Source organism: Aphelocoma coerulescens, chromosome 3, assembly GCF_041296385.1.
Source record: "Aphelocoma coerulescens isolate FSJ_1873_10779 chromosome 3, UR_Acoe_1.0, whole genome shotgun sequence".
Classification (NCBI taxonomy): domain Eukaryota; kingdom Metazoa; phylum Chordata; class Aves; order Passeriformes; family Corvidae; genus Aphelocoma; species Aphelocoma coerulescens.
This window is the reverse complement of record NC_091016.1, coordinates 23,265,275-23,281,608: the sequence shown is the minus strand read 5'-3', so window position 1 is coordinate 23,281,608 and position 16,334 is coordinate 23,265,275. Positions and strand designations below refer to the sequence as shown.

General features: G+C 42.7%; 1 protein-coding gene across 2 annotated transcripts in view; it reads right to left on the bottom strand.

Annotated features, from left to right (window-relative positions):
* Positions 1 to 16,334, bottom strand: part of DUSP10 (dual specificity phosphatase 10) — a 179,079-nt gene that overhangs the window by 139,402 nt on the left and 23,343 nt on the right. The window contains exon 1 of one of the 2 annotated variants that reach the window (XM_069009487.1): positions 7,420 to 7,513. The exons of the other annotated variant lie outside the window; for it this stretch is intronic. The gene's annotated coding sequence lies outside the window, so the exon portion shown is untranslated. Of the gene's footprint in view, positions 1 to 7,419; positions 7,514 to 16,334 lie in introns of those variants that run through there. 2 annotated transcript variants of the gene reach the window in all.

Sequence of the window (16,334 nt, the reverse complement as noted above, 5' to 3'; positions counted from 1 at the left end):
TCGCTGTACACAAGGCTTTGACATAAACCCCATGTAAGAGATCAAAAGGGCAGAGCTGTGCCCTGTGAGGGCACTTCTGCAGCGCTGGTGCAGTGACTCAGCTGGCAGAGGTGGCCTGCAGCACTGCTCTGCTGCGATGCCTGAATCTCAGCTCTGCTGGCTGCAGTCAGGGCTTCAGCTGTGGATGCAGCAGACCTCAAAAACACTTGACAGAACAGACAGGCTCTTTTCCCTACGAGGAGTGAGCTGACCTGCAAGGAGGGGAACAGCTATCAGCTGGTTTTATCTTGACCTGGTTTGATCTCATCAGAACCACAAGGATAATTTAGAAAGAAATATGTATCAGCAAGCCTAGAAGATGGAATATGTATAGCCAAGGATGCAGGAAGGCTATGAAGGGTGATTTTTCTTTAGTCCCTCTGTTATATGATCAATGTAAGTGTTTTCCTAAGTGTTTGAAGAAGTGTATGTTACATGTTTTTCCATATGGATAAATGATTAACACAGAACATTGCAACTGCATTAAGCTGTAAACAGAGCTTTAGCACAAACAATGGAAAATATAATGGTCATCATTAAAAAGTGAACATTTGCCAGAAAAAGTACCACGCTATGGCATATGAAAAGACCACAGTTACTTCCTGCTCTGAGTATAAATGGAAAATGTGGTGTCTCAGATACCAATCAGCTGGTAACTGTTAGCGAATGTTGACTTTTCTATGGTATCCCAAACTGAATCTAAGCATTTTTGAGGTCCAGCCATTGCTATTTTCCAACCCACAACAGACTGCACTTCACTGGTGCATGAAACGATCCCTCTGCCATGTACAGTAAGTCGTGCAACCCTTTGACAGAGCACAGAGAGGGTCACTGTGTGCAAGCACCACTGCCCTCTGATGAGTGTAATCCGAACTGCTCCCAGAAGCACCTAATCCCCTCCCGCCCTGCATTCAGCCAAACTCCCCCGTTCCAGGATGCTCTCGAGGCCAGCAGAGCTGTGCTCTTTCCCATGTGTGCCATCAGCTGCCAAGCAGCCTCTCTGTGAGACAACTAGAGCTGCTTGGAAAAGTTGGGCTGGAAAGCTTTTGATGAAAAACGGAAATTGTTTCCCAGTGAAATGTTTTCAACAAAATGTTCTATTTCCTCGTTAACTATAGAAGTGGTTGGAAATTTCCATTTAAAAATCTTTCCAATGGAAACCAGATTTCCCCCCCCACACACACACCCACTCCTTCCTATCCTGCATCACCTTCCCCTTCCAAGTAAAAAAATATCAGTGGAGAACAAACATAATTTTTTAGTAAGGTCTTCTGAGGACCACCAAATTTTTCAGTGGTTGTGGATTAATCCTTAAAATAGCACGCTACATTCTAGATCTTGGTTGTTTCGGTCGTTTCCAGTTCCATTAGAAGATACCAATGTTTGATTCATTGAGGAAGACAAAATCATCCCACATTATTTCTCAGTCGTTGCCCTCCAAGTCCACTCCCAGTTCTGGTGACACACAAGTTTCTTTAAGTTTTGCCCACAATGCAGTGCATCAGTTTCATGCCTCTGATCCCATGTGAATTCGTCTTTATTATTTGTATTACTGTTAATTTGTTCTTAATGTACTGATTTTTCACCAGTTGCACTGAAACCCTCAGCATCATTTCAGATGAAGATCTCCAAAACCACCCCACTAGCTTAACGCTCCTTCAAATTGCAGGTTGTTAAAAATATAAACAGATTTGGCTGTATGCACTCATTTCTTTCCCAAATGCATTTTATGCCTAGACTTTCCAACAAGCAAAAGGGCCGTGACATCTCCCTCTCCCTGAACACCCTAGTGAGCCATGTTAAAATTAATCACTTTTTAAGAGGTACATGCACACTCCTGAGGATAGGATCATAACTGGATTTTTTTTGTTGGCTCAGTGGCAAATGCAGAACTGCTCTTAAGAGGAGGGGGAAGAAAGAGACACAGTTTTATACTTACTCAGAGGATATGAGAGGTGCCAAGAGCAACATAATAGGAATACAACCTATTATACCACATATGGTCTCACTTATCTGTTATTCATGTAAGAATTCCACATCTTTTGCAAAGAGCAAATAAGAATTTGAGAGCAAATGAACGTGTATTATACTTGAGGAACTGAAAAATTCACTCTGTTTGAGCAAGCCAGTGTTGAATATGGAAATCAGACCTGACACAACCTTCTAGCAGCAGTTAAAACAGGATTTAAATGTGAAACTTTCCCAATGGCCTTCTCTTATTGTTTCTGCTTCTATCAATCCTTTTATGCAGAGAATTTAATAGAGACTGGCACCCTCTCTGAGAATTTTTTGACCAACGTGGGTAATACCAGAGTAGAGCCCTGCTTAAAAAACAACAGCGTGATTTACACATCCTCTTGAAAGTCTGTCAATTGCCTTCCAGATTGGCATACACATTTTCAGTTCTGCAGGATCAAAAACCTCTAATAGTGCATTCTATACATTTGCCAAAATGACCTTTAAAGGGAAAACAGTCTCAAGGAGAGACAGCAAAATCCAGATCCTGCTCCGTTGCCATTCCCAATCCCCCAGCTTTCAAACTCTGACTTGCAATCAATTTATCATTACTTTACTCAGCACTGCCCACCAGTCATCTCATGCAAACCATCCATGTGCTGGCTTTAACTTGGAAGAAATAAAAAGCAGCATGAGTAAAACCCTGGCAAGTTTGCACATTGAAGAATTTAAGCTTAATCCCAGTTCCTGTTTCCTTTCCACAGGCTCATGGCTGTGTTCAGCTGAACCAGTCACAAAAGCCAGATTTCCAATGTCCTCCAGGGATGGGCCTGCTGAGAACCTTCTCCCACTCCCCCATGAAGTTCTGGACATGTAACTCCACAAACAGTTCCCTGAGCTGAAAAGCATTGATTTAAGACTAAGTTGTGATTCAGGATGAATGAGGGTGGTGGCTTCCAGCTCCATACAATCATGGAAAGATCATTCCTCCCTTTGTGCCATGGAAGTACAAAGCATTACTTTTGTCTTGTTTGACCAACTTGCTCTCTCGAGGCACTTTAAATACAGGAGACAGCTTGTTTAGTTTCTGTGTTCACTTGGCACTATCACTTTATCTAACAGTACTTCCTACTTAGATACTTAAGGAACTTAACACTTAAATTTAATGAAAATTTATTCGTTCATGTCCGTGATGTTTTCACATACTTAAGACTCCTTTTGCTTGTGATTTATTTCTTTTAAGTAATACATACAGAGAGTAAAAACCTCATTAATGTACAAAAGAACTGGAAATAATGGGTGTTTGCAATCTGCTACTGAAGACATCCATTTCTAAGTGTCCTGCTGTGACCCATTCCCTTTTAATAGAACAAGTTGCTTTTGGATGGGTGCCTAATGTAAACATATTCCTGCACTGAATAAACAAATGAGTAGATAGTTACTTCCAGATCTTCAATTCTTTATAATCCTCAAGGAATAAAGTGAGCAGAACATGGTCCAAGAAATACAGGCTGCTCTGATCTTTAGAGCTCTGGTTAATAGGAGCTTATTTGCATCCCCAGTTATGGTTGTGTATTTGTTTTCTTGGCATTCATATCTACTGTTAATACTCATTGATCAACACAATAAAGCAATGAAAACTTTCCTTAATGTCACTCCCACTTCTTTTTGTTTCATCGTTAGAAAAAATACAAGAGGACAAATGAAGCAATTAATGTATTTAAAAATATACACATTTATGTAAGATTATTTAGTAAAGGGCTTTTATGCAGTGTACATGGTGGAGTTAATGAGCTCCTGTCTAGTTTGTGGAGCAGGTACAGCCTGCAGGCCACACCACAGCAGAGGTGGACTGCACCACTCCACTCAGCCTGGGCTTTCTTCTGAAGAAAATATGCCCTGGGACAGAGGAAAGACCAAAGCCTCTGGGACAGTTAAAGAGTCCACACAGACTGACTGTCTCAAAAAGTTTGGATAATTTTAATGAAGGCAGAATAATCCTATGGGGTTGTATTTTTGCTTCACTGAAGTCAGCTGTCAAACTTTCACAGCATCAGAGAAGCTATGATTTCACCTCTGAGCTGCTGGAAGGTGATGTGGCCCCAAGATATTGAGTAACACCCAGCTCCTGGGTTGCAGACCCTGTTTCCAGCTCTTCCCAGTTTTGTTACCCTCAGCAGGTTTCTTAATGACTCTACTTCTTCATTTGTAACTTGGGGGGCAGTAATTAGCTTTTATAAAATCCTTTCAATTTGATGGATGGATAAAGTAATGGAGAACATGACACTGTAACTCAGCCTGAGTTTTGGAGCCCTTTTCTGTAAGCCTAACATATAATCTAACCTGAAACATCTGAATCTTACATGATGCTACATCCACCCATGAGTTTGGCTGGTGATTTTCTTCTGAACCTGGCAGGGGCTGATAGGGTTGAAATGCTACAGAATGTCTTCATCTAACCAAAAACCTGCAAGACTTCTGATGATATTCCTAGAGCAAAAAGAGCTCTTTGGCTTTCCTTGACAGCTCCCAACATTGTAAGTGAAGTTTGTAATCTTTGAAAGACCCCTTCATCACTCTGAAAAAAATCCATTCAGCAAAAAGTGCTGTTAAAGCCTCTCCTGTCACCAGCAGGACTTCTTACAGGAAATATGGTGGCCATAAAACACCACTGAGTTCCTCAGCATCGCATTTGGGTGTTACATGCTCTCATGTAACAGGCAGCTAAGGACACTTAGAGGGCAAGATCATTGCTAAAAAGGGAAGGGAATTGAGGCAATCGTTCCAAGGCGATATGGAGAACAAAATTTGCCAGGCCTGGGTAAATTGTGTTTGCCATGGAACCCTGCTTCTTGGGGGGAAAAGCTGTTAAAACACTTAATTTAAAATATCTTGCCTCAGTTCAGTTACCAGATGTTTTACATGGAAACAAAACCACGTCTACTAACACAGAACTAATGTCAGGGAGCTGAATGGCTCTGCACTAAAGACATGGTTGTACAATTACTCCCTCCTGTACAATTACACCCTCCTCATGCCTTTTTTTTAAGTTCATTTGTTTAGCCCTTTTATCCCTAGCCAGAATCGACATAATTAATAGGACTGCTGGCCACTAGCCTGGCAGAAGAGATCACAGCTTGAACTTGGCTGGTTTGCTTCTACACAGCTTGGTCTTTCATGACAAAAGATGTGCAAACAAGAAGAAACATTCCTAGTGCAATGTCCAGAAAACTGGTGGGGCTTGACAACATGGCACCTCAGAACATCCCAGCCAATCTGTTGTCCTGTGTGCAAATCAATTAAGGTTAGCAGGTGCTAAAAAATTTCGGTACGATATGCCAGATCCCATGGAGCCTTTGATTACGCCCCCCATACTGACCTTAGCATGCTCTTTAATTAAAGCCAGATATAAACTTTGGTTGTTATCATTGTTAGTAACAGAAGCCCTCACTGACTTTGCTATAATGTCCCACAGCACTACAAGGAGTCTCTATTCTGAGTTGAGAATGATGTAGCCCTTTTGTTACAGTTGCCTATAACAAAAAAAAATCCAAACCACCTGACTCAGTGAAACAGGTCCTCTTTTAGAGGGCAAGGGAAATGAGAGGAGCCTAGCAACAAAGTCCTAGGGCCTGGCTGGAAATGCTGGATACACTTATCTGTTGCACCTGCATTTGGGAGGGTGGTGAGAACTGGCCTGAACACAGCTCACACTCACCACATGTAGTAATTCAGTATCACACAGATGTGCCAGCAGGTGAGACTAATGACTGTCAGACTATGTCTTCTCTGAATTCTGGAAGATGATTATTTGTCTACAGCAACTTTCTCAGTGCCTCCATTACCTGTCTCAGGTACGACAGCAAAACACAGCCTTGATAACTTGAGATATTTCAGGTACCTGGCTAAAGTAACTGGGGATCTTTAGCCTGTGCTGTAACATGGATCCAAATGGGCCTTTAAATGCATATTACCCCATTATTCTTCAGCCCTCTTCTCTTCCTGCCTGGAAGACTTTGGGCAGTTTCCCCAATATCCCAGGAGCTCCTTCTGAATGGAGTTCCAATGAGTCCAAAACAGAGGCTTCAAGTAATTTAGATCTGGGGTAGCTTCACTTTTTAAAGACACAGGAGCTGAAGTTCAGCAAGATTAAAACATCTGCCCTTGTTGAGGTACCTTCCACATTGCTGGAAGCAGGGTCAGTTCCTGGCTGTGCTACAACCATCTACAATGAGGAACTTTGTGGAAAGCTGTATTGATTTCTGGTGATGTTCTCTGAGCCCCTGAAAGAAGGCCATGATAATCTGGTGCTCACTTAAGGGTCTCAAATCTATGTCTCCTGCAAAATTTACAGCCAGGAGTGAAAACACACAGCAGACATTAAGACAGGGCACTCTTCTTGTACAGGCCCTGTGCTACCAGGGTATTTCCTACCCTAAATAAAAATCATGATGGCAGTTGCTTCATGAATGAACAGCAGCAAGAATGAGCAAATGTTGGATAAATTGCTTTGAACTGAAACAGCTTCTTGCTTGGAAGGGATTTCAGTAGCTTTGGAAATAACTAGTCTTGTATGGATGGGCCTCAATCTCCCTCTGTATCTTATTACCACCCTTCAAGATGATTTCATGCAACAGACAAATGGCAGGTCCCTCAAAAGTGTGCCTTGGAAATGAGGAGGGAACTACCACATTCTTATTGTGAGTTTTAGATGTTTCCAAAAGCAACTAGAACAGACAGAATAAAGGAGAAGGCAAAACATGACAGCAAAGTAGAGCTGCTTCTGTTCTGCTGTCCCTAATTCACTGTATTCTTCATTGGCACGTACCCATGTGTCTGCAGCCCAAGGGTTGTTCTTTAACTCCCAGGATTGCTGCCATTTTCCATTCTGCCAGCCAAATGAGCACTGTGTGAATTCTGTCTCAGCAAGTGGACTCAATAAGTCCTTTTATTCTTCTCTGACCCTGCTAAAATGGTTGTTAAAGCTACCCACCATTTGTTCCCTGTGAGTATTTCACACTTTGGTTTCTCATGGCTCCTGCAGCTTTCCCTTCTTTCTTCCCTGTGAAGCCAAAGCAAGACTCTTCCCCTCTGCAACCCCACTATCTATTCCCTACTGAAGATCTTTCCCTTTTGATCACTTCTGTTATTCACATCCACTCAGCCAGCTCTAGAGCAACAGATTTGGGGGCAGTGTGTTCCCTCCCCCTCCACTGCAGAGATCATTGCCTGCCTAATTGAAGGGGATGATGTCATGCTGGCTGCTCTTTTTAAGGCAAATAAAAAGACATCCTGTCCCTCTGGATGCTGCTTTTGAAGCTCAAACCTAGCTGGAATCAAGAAATGGGTTAAAATCCAACAATGTGCTCATACTATACCCAAATCTACCGCTAAATCTTTTTAAAATGACACCAACCTACCGACCTGCTGTACAGGCCACACTCGGGACCCCACGGAAATCACCTCGCTTGCTTGTCAGGCTGTCACAGGTTGGACAAGGCACAGAGTCCTGTGTTTGCTTCGTGGCTTTGCCCTGGCTCACCCTCTGTGTGTCCTTCAGCAATGCTGTGCCTTGGCTTAATCATCACTAAACTGAAGACAGTGTGTACCTGCCTCACAAGGAGATGAGCTCACCTGCAAACCTCTGATGAAACTGCAGCACTAGCAAGTACAAAGTAACTTATTAGGGCTGGAAAACACAAATAAGTGCTCATGAGAAACAGGAGCCAAGTCCTCTGATTCATTACTAAGAGGTAAATTCAGAACCAAGAGGTAATTTGATTTAGGCTGATTTAACCCTGATTTCTTGTTTAATTCACCTGAGTATTTTTACTACAAGATTTAGGATTTTTTTTTTCTCTCTCTTATCATCTGTTCTGTGGAATCAAAGGAAATTTATCTCAACTCAGAGTATTAAAAATATACCATCAGAAGACAAAAGACTGGAATGAAAATGTATTGTTTCATTTCAGTGAAGCAGAACAAAGCACAAAGTCACTTAAATATTTAATAAAATCACAGAATTTGGATCACATTATTCATTCAAAGCAACTGTTTCTGATGTGCTTTTTCTTGAGTGCTGAGAAGTAAGGCTTTGTTGGCAAACATTGTCATCTTATTTCATTTAATGGAGTGCCTTGCTTTCCTTTTCCCAGCAGGACAAGTGAAGGCAAGGGGTGTGTGCTGCTGCTCACATAAATTTCTTTCACTACACATTATCTGAGGTGTCTGCTCCACACTTCACCTCTAGTACAATTTGTGTCACAGAGAAAGAAAGACATAAAATACCCAGTGTGAAATCCTCCATTACATTGTTCTGTTTTACCTCCACTGAAGCTGACAATGTTTTAAAAGAGAGCCAAGCCTTCAGAAACCAACACAGGAAATGTGGACCACTACTTCAGGACACCAAAAGTCGTGGCTATCTGCAGACCCCATCTCAGCTGGACCTTTTATGTCAAAATTCTGGAAAAATGTTTCATCAATCCTCCCTCAAAAGTGTTGAGATAGGGAAGTGAGGAAATCAATAGAACCACTCTGCAAACACCACACCTAGAATTATTACAACTATTGCAGCCACCACAGATGTGTTACTGATGCCACTGAAATACTCAGAGAAGAAATAGGTGGAAGGAAAAAACTGACTCTTCAAACTCACAATGCAGCAGAGCTTGGAAAACAATCCCCAGATTCCATTAGTCACTTCCTAGCATCATGTATCCCAAGCAACTCGACGAGTGTTTTATACAACACAGTCTATGTGGATATGTGCTGCAAGCATTTAGGACTAGAGGTGACTTCATCCACACAAGGCACCTGATCTCATGCAAGCCCCAGGACTCCAGGTGAACGGTCCAGAGCACAGCATGTTGAAGTGAAGGAGTTCACAGCTCCCCCCACAGCTGATTTACTATTGTAGAGATCGAGGGAGAACTAGGGAGAGAGATGGAAAAATACCAGGAGCTACAAGCTGTCCAATATTTACTTTGGAAACAAGTTCAACACATTAACTGTGAAACTGGGCAATGTCTGACATCTTCCTCCATGTGGTTGCTAAAGAGAGAGTGACCTATAAATTAGATCCAGTCCAAAGCCTGCCATGAGGTTTGAGGAGTTACACGTAACTGAGCCCCAACTCTTGCTCACTGGGGGAATATCATCTTCTCAGAGAAAAGCAAAGCCACTCTTCCTGAGGGTGGTTACAATATGAATGAACTTTTGTCTCCATTTCAGGTCAGTTTTCCTGTGGCATATATTAAAAAATGCAGCCTTTATAACGAAGTGGCCCTTCTGTTCCCCAGGTTGTGTGGTACCTGCTTTGGAAATAGCATACATATGTAAAATGTGAGTGGTGCAGGTCTGGCATTTCCTAAATAACATCCTTAGGAGGGTTTCCTCACTATCCCTCTCCTCTCACTGGGCTGTTGCTCAGCTATCATTAAAAAGAGATATCAAACTAGTAGGAAGCTGCTACCTTTCTCCATGGCTAACACTGGGGACTTCAGCAGTGCAGTGCAGTCCTGCAGACATCTGGCAGGTGGTGTGTTCTTACTGAGACAACTGGGAGAGCAGCACACAAACACATGCTTAGGACCGTGCCCATTTAGAACAAGAAATTGGAGTTGAGCTGTGTTCATGTCTTCCCACTTTTCTGAACCCACAAGAGAGGGAGAGAAAAAAGCAGCAGGGGAAAAAGACAACATTTAGCCAAATAGTGGGTATTATCTCCCATTTAAAAATAACCAAACAATGGATTTACACAAGGAACTAATTGAAATAAAGTATGACTTGCTTCTGAACAAGGAGACAAAAATGCAGTTGTAGCAATAAAGGCTGCAAAGCATTGTCTCACAGGCAAAGAAGGCCAAGAGCCCTGCACTTCACGAGATGTGCCTAAGCTTTCCAGCTGTGGAGGAACAGGACAAGTCATGTGCTCACATCAGGGAGCAGTGTTCAGCACTGCAGCTGTGAATCTGGGTGACACCCACCTTTCTGCCTCACAGCTGTAAAAGACAGACAAACCCAACCACTGTCTGCTTAGCATGTCAGGCAGGAAAAAAAGCAAGTCTCTTCTCTAGATGCTGTCCTGAGATGCAGAGCTCTTTGCATCAGATAATAATATGGACAGACCTCGACACCACGCTTTTGAAACTATGTTTCCAGAGCTCTTCTATACTGTTTACTCAGCATTTTGCATTGCTGGAGGGGGGGTGGGGGCAGAAATTAGTTATGTTTTTTTCTAATTTTGATGCTTTTCTTCAAATTTCCTGGAGTGATCAAAACCCCTTAGCTTGCTGCACTGCAATTTTCTCGTCATGAAGTGGTATTACCCGAGCTGGGTAAAGCCCAGGTTTAGGCATGAAGTAGCAAAATTCCAAGTGAAAATCCAGATTTCTTCAGCAGAGAATTAGCCCCAGAGATTCCTTTCATTGTTATTTAATCATTAGATTGCAGTAGCAGACAAAATCCCCATGAAACAACCCCAGTGGTACTAGGCACCATACACCGAGCTAAAAAAAGAACTTGCCTCCCTCAAGAGTTTGCAATTTAATATAAAAAGCAGGTGTGCCATATAAGCAGCCAGGAAGAAGAAGGTAATTGTGGCACAGAATCTCTAAGTGGATTCAAACTGACTTTTAAAGCACAGGACATAAGTCAATGCATCTCTGCAGTCCCTCTCACTCACACATTGCCCAGTGGCACACAAACAGGCTGTGACTGCAAGGCACTGCTACCATGGGCTCTCCCATCCATCCATCCATCCATCCATCCATCCATCCATCCATCCATCCATCCATCCATCCATCCATCCATCCCAGGGCTCACAGCACAGCTCAGGGCTGTCCTGGGAGGCATCCTGGGAGGCACTGCTTACTAAGACTGTCTCTGCTGAAACCTATACAATAACATAAATAATAGAAATTCATGTCAAAGGAAAGGAAAATACCCAAAGTCCTATGATTTCATATTTCTGCTTTTCACCTTACAGGCCTCAGTCAGATCTCTCTGCTCTTTCTCTTGCAACATAAATATGAAAGTTGCCTGGACTCTGCTATGAAAAAATCTCAGTGATAGAGCATCATGTAAACTAACGTGGGTGTCTCAAGTTGAAAGCAAAAATCAGACCAGCAGTAAGAAAAGCAGTATGACAAAAATGTGCTTTTTTGCCTAACTTGGTTCCAATTAATGCTGTAAAGCCAATACACTATCCAGGAATAACCTGAATTGTTCACACTGACAAGATTACACTGTCCAGCTGTGAACAGCAGGGCCATGCCTTACCTTTGTGACCACTTGGTACAGTCATAACACAGGTGATTTACCGTGTCCTGTGGCACTTTCTGCCAGCCAGCAATCCAAGACAGGCAGTGAACAGCTCTTATTTCTATTTGTTTTCATCTCAATTTATTAAAGCTTTGAAACTTTATGATTGTATTAAACATGAATGTCAATAATAGGAAATAGAGAAAATAACATCAGGACCTGGAATGTGCACGAATCCAGCATGTTGGACAAAGATTTCTACAGTTTTGGATCCAAACTAAACATTTCAACATTCCTAATAGTTTAAGTTTCCCATCAACTATAATTGAATCATTTCAGAGCCTCCTATGAAATGGGCTCTGGTGTTCTGGAAGCCCCAAGAGCGTCACTATCATATGATGTACAACAACAGCTAAGGTGAACACAGACAAATGACAGCCAGACCTAAATCAAAATTTCATTTCACAGCCTCCTGGTGGAGAATCAAAACATCTGTTTCTCCTCAGATTGCCAGGACTTTGCAGAAGCCATCACTTCCACAAGAGACTGCCGAGGATGTTCTGCCTTTGCTGTTTTTCACTGCAGTGTTTATTGTTATATAAACTTTCTACATGAGTGTACAAACCAGCTTTGATGACAATGGCTTCTGGTCCAAAGAGTAATTTTCTCCATACTCACTTGAGCAAAGAATAGCACAAAGTCTAGACAATTCACTTGAGTTGCAGTGATGCCTTAGAATTTTGGCTTTTATATTTTTCAGATCCTGTACTGCTTTAGTGTGTAACTCTAAAATTCCATAGCCTGCTAGCTACTGTTCTCCCATTCTGGTTAGACATAACAAATCCTCTCTAGGCCTGAGACTCAGGGACACCTTGTTGTCCCAGGCCCTGAAATATGTAAACATCCCTCTAAAGGGGGGGAACAAACTTGGGGTAATGACATCGTTACCTGAAACTGTAATTGGAAGATTAACCCCGATATGCAAATGGACCAAACTTATAAAAGTATGGAAAACTGGTGACCAGTCGTCCATTTGAGGTGTAGCCCTAGGGCTCTGTCTGCCCAAAGTGTACCTTCTTGAAGGCCCTTCAATATATACCCACTTTTATCCTCTCAGTTTCCTCCAGCCTCTGTGTTTAGGTAGCTCCAACAAGGTATCAGCAGAAATATGGCATTCAAGTACTTGTTTTGTCCAACTTCCTCTAGTGACTTCCAGGTAGGCCCTCAGTTCCATGATCTGAAGCATCCTTTGATCAGCATGCTACAGGATATTCAAGGTATTGAAAGATCTCCTGATGAAGATACGCTCCTGTCCATAAATAATCTTATTGCAGCAGAGACTTGTGTCACAGTTAGGCTGTGGTCTCAGCTCAGCTGAGGGTGATAAAAATTCTCGCCCCCTTTCCCCATCCCTCTGTCTGGCATGTCTTTCCACAGGGACTTCAAATGCATGTTTGGCTGACTGAAAGCTGATGAGTGAAGAATGAACAGAATATTCAGGAAATTACACCTTCCAGACAGGATACTTCCTCACATCATCTTTGTTTCTTTCCTTTAGTTAAATCTGCAGCTTAGGTTGTCTGCTCTGTTGACAGGGAAATAATATTCAGGAGGGTAGCTGTGTATTGCTCATTTTCATGCTGAGCATAAATGCCTCACCCAGTAAACCAAATAACTCATTTAATACGAAACAATATAGCTGATAAAGAGGATCCAAGGGAGATACTGAAAAACAGAATTGATGAAATTTTCTGGCTACTGTAGTAGAAATAATGTACAAGTTTTTCATTAAAGTGTAATTTATTGTCTTCAACGATGTGGGGAAGGGGATGCTAAATTGGTTCCTGGGATGAGAAATCAGCTGCCTCCAACATTGTGCTCTCTACATACAAACAAACCAGCCCATGCTGTAATGCCTCTTTCTGCTCAGGCAGCATTTGGTGGTTGGGTTTTAGGGAGCTGGGTTTTATGATGCAGTCAGAAATCCTTTCACAAAGTGTCCTCTCAGTCAGAGACCACCTTACATATGGGGTCCACCATCCTCCACAGCATGTGTCTTGTGAGAGAGAAAGTGGGGTCAGCCTAAAGGCCTGGTGAGAGCCAACTTACTCCATTTGTTGGGAGCTTCATAAAAGCAGCTCCATTAAACCCCCAACCTCCCTGGGGTGTCACCCCTCTGCACAGCAAGAAAGAACAGGATCGATCGGGAGGTGTTTTACACCCACTTTGCACTGGTGAAAATCAATAGACAGCAAGCACTGACTGAAGCTGCTTCACCAGCACTCTGCTTCTTCCCGAAACATAAAAGGATTTGTAACCCATACAGCTGCTTGTGCTTAGCTGCAGCAGCTTTGTGCTGCCAAAACAGCAAAAGGCTGCCAGAGGATATTCAAGAATGAGTGTGATCTAAGCTATAATGACTTTAGACTTCTTCTTCAGTGCAGTTCTTATTTAAAGGAATAAAACTTTCCCTGGTGTCATATTTAGGTGTGGCCTGCTGGCTGCCCTCTGCCAGGGGTCTGGCAGGCTTAGTGTGACTGGGCCACAGAACTGGGCAGAGGGGATTTTGTGCCTGCCCTGCTGGGTGTTGGTGCCCATGCCACACTCACTGATGCCAGATCTGCCCATCTTCCACCACATTCATGTCCCATCTCACACAAGTGGACATACCCAGGGCTATTTTCACTTGCCTGACTAAACTCAGTGTCATTGGGCTGTTCCAGAGCATCTGAGACTTCCCCACAGATCTAGCAAATACAGCCCAAGATCCATGAGAGGGGTCCACCCCTCTGGAGAGACAGCTAGAGGCCAGGTGCCACCCTGCAGATCCTCAAATGACACTAAACACACCGTGCTAAACAACCCTCACTGTCTTGCTGCAAGTGGCAAATATTTTTATTGAAAGCCTGTAAGGATTTTTTGAAAGTACATGTTATTCTGGGGTTTTGTTATAGAAATCAAAGGTCAAAAGAATTCATCATGCACAGACAGGAGAAAATGCATGACAGTTCATGGGGAGTTTGCCCAGAACCACAGCCCACCTTCTTGACAAAATTTAGAAGAGCATTCCCAACTGAGAACACATCTGAACTCATAACACCAGTGGAGCAGCTCCAAGGACTGCCTTCCTCCCAGCCCTCTGGTGTGTAGCTTAGGCCCAAGCCATCTCCAGGGTTAAAACATGATCCTGTTCAAGAGCTGATGGAAAGCCAGGCAACTGAAATGCAATTGCAGGAGCTGCTGGGTCACTGAGGGCAGCACCACTCTCCACCAGACCAGTGGTTTTGTTCCCACTGCCCCACACCAAGCAATGCAACCACAATGTGATGAGGGCATGACATGAAATCAAGTTGTCATTATAAGAATGATGGAAATCCTCCATTCATTTTGTGGATGGTAAAAAGACTTTAACAAAAATGCTGCCACTAAGCACCAGCGAGAAACCCGCACTCAGAGCAGCAAACTGGGAGTCTGTACAAAGGAGGTCAGGAGCTGCATAGCAGCTCTTAAAAAAATGTTTTCTCTACCAAGCAAAGTCCCCTCTGCTGTCAAAGATGCTAGACAGCAGGGAAAACACCGTGGTAAATCACATCCTGAGAATCTCAGAGCATAAACTTCCTTTTGATTTTTGTGTTTTAAACTATCACTACACAGCTATCTCTTTTTTTTTTTTTTTGTCTTCCTGTCTTTGCAGCAGAACATACAATACAGGAGGGTAATTTCTTTTCCCTGAAAACACAGACTTAGGAAGAGCTCATTTTAGCATGAGGCTGTTATCTGTTTAAGTTTGCATTTCTTTGTTCCTTCTATGCTGTTTTATTACCTCCTTCTATCAGCTGTATCCAATGGCTTCTTAAATTCTGCCTCCAGCCACAAGGAATGTAAGCAAGTATAGCTGATGTAAAATGACATCCATGCCTTCATTCACTGAGCAGTGATTGTCTGCTGAGTACTTGCAGGGAAAGTCTTTCCCTTTTTTTTCTCCCCAATACAAATCCCAAGGCAGCTGAGGTTACACAACCAGCTTCATACTTAGTTTAAAATATGTCTCAATTTATTCGCCATCTGCAGCACTCACCATTAAATGAGACAGCCACAAACAGGAAAACTCACAACAACGATAAATAATCAGGACTCAAATAAGGACTCTAGTTTGAGGCAAGAATCTACATTGCTCAAAATGCTCCAATTGGTGCCAGCTCAATGAATGGGACAATCACATCACAAACCACTTGTCTGGGGCACATGGCCCACTTTCCAAAGTCACTGATAACGTTTTCTGGCTCAGGAAATTCCTGACCTGCAAATCATTAGAGAGTAGAAGAAGCATCATCAGACGCTTTCCCTTTTCTTTTACTCTTCCTGAGGCATCTGCTTTTGCACCAGTGCCAGAGAACAGATGTGGAGGTAGGGGGGCTTCTGACCTGACCCGCTGTGCACGACAATTGCTGTGGTCTCAGGCACAAATCCACGGGGCTGGGAGCAAGGTATGGGATGTGCTATAGAAAACAAGAGGCAGAGGGCAGTTCAATGGATGTCCTCAACTTCCCTCACAGAATCTTTTGTGTCCAAATTACTGTGAACTATTTCATTTACTTACTTTCCTACTCATGCAGGAAGAAATATGTTGGGAAGAGTTCTGACTGGAAAAAAAAGAAGCAAATCAAATAAATTAGATTCCACATTTAGATCTGAACATGACCAAGTCAGAGTCTACCCTGGTATTGTTCACAGAATAAAGCACTCCCCACAATGTCTAAATGCATTACAGAAGGCAGCCATGAGTGATACCACTGAAAAGAAATGCTGGACTCATAGAAATTGGAGCCCTCAGCTCTGAGAGCCTGTAAACCCAAACACATCTATATCCCATGACGAAAATTACAGGACAAGTGGTATTTATTTATTTGCATAGTGAAGACCAGGCAACTTGTGTCTCCTAAGATTTCCACCAAAGTATGTTGATTGCCTTTGGGATTTCGATTTGCAGAGGGTTTTATGATTACATTTCAAGGCACATTATATGCTCTGGAGAGGCACTATAATTTCTTTATTTTCTTTGTAAGGCCTCAGGA